The sequence below is a fragment of the Octopus bimaculoides genome, chromosome 22 (assembly GCF_001194135.2).
Source record: "Octopus bimaculoides isolate UCB-OBI-ISO-001 chromosome 22, ASM119413v2, whole genome shotgun sequence".
Taxonomy (NCBI): domain Eukaryota; kingdom Metazoa; phylum Mollusca; class Cephalopoda; order Octopoda; family Octopodidae; genus Octopus; species Octopus bimaculoides.
The window spans coordinates 24,131,959-24,132,912 of record NC_069002.1 but is presented as its reverse complement, the minus strand read 5'-3'; positions in this window follow the sequence as shown (position 1 = coordinate 24,132,912).

Genomic DNA, 954 nt, shown 5'->3' with positions numbered 1-954 from the left:
TATATATATATATATATATATATATATATATATATATATATATATACATACATATGCACGCATACACAATATAATGTGCACATCATATAAAGTTTTAAAAGGGATCGCATACGAAAAAGTTGTTTCAAGGGAATTATTAATTTAGAATTCAGCATATGTTAATTAGATAAATAATAACCCATTCGTTAATATTGATTAAGCGATTAAAATACCGCTGTTGCGCCTCGTATCATGAGATGTTTGCAGCCATTAAGTTGACTAGCTCTTGCTATAATTCTGTTTCTGGCAATGTTTTAAGAGTTATCCTTCAGTCGGGAGGTTCCTTACAGAAGCACAAATTACCGAAAATATAACTAACACGCATCTAATTGCAAACTAAATTACAGAGCAAGAAGATAAATAAATTAAACGCCTTTTGTTGTACTTAAAGAAAATAAATTTTATTTAAATTTCAGGTCATTGAGCCATAATGTCCTGTATAATGTTGCAGAATTGAAATGAAAAAGCAAAAATTTACAAAAAGTAGAAATTACGTTCTATACATATGCAGTCATTTGCGTGCGTGTGTTTCTCTGTGTGTGTGTGTGTGTGTGTGTGTGTGTGAATAGAACATGTATACATTCATAGTTATAGATATATAGGTAGGTAAATATTATCATTGGTATCATTATTATTATTATTATTATTATTATTATTATTATTATTATTCAGTAGTTTTATTTTTATAACGTGCTTTCACTTCGCTACCGAGCGCAGCTCTCTGCGCCTTGGGTATGTGCTGTGGTTTGCTGTGGTGCTCTTATGTTTACTGTATTGAAAGTGTTTTGCGTAGAATGTGTGCAGTACCCAGTAGTGCAATTTTCTGTATGTTATATATATTTGTAAGTCCTGCTATTTTTGTTATGTATTTGTCTGAATATTTTTTTATTTTACCTAAGGCACCTACTATGATAG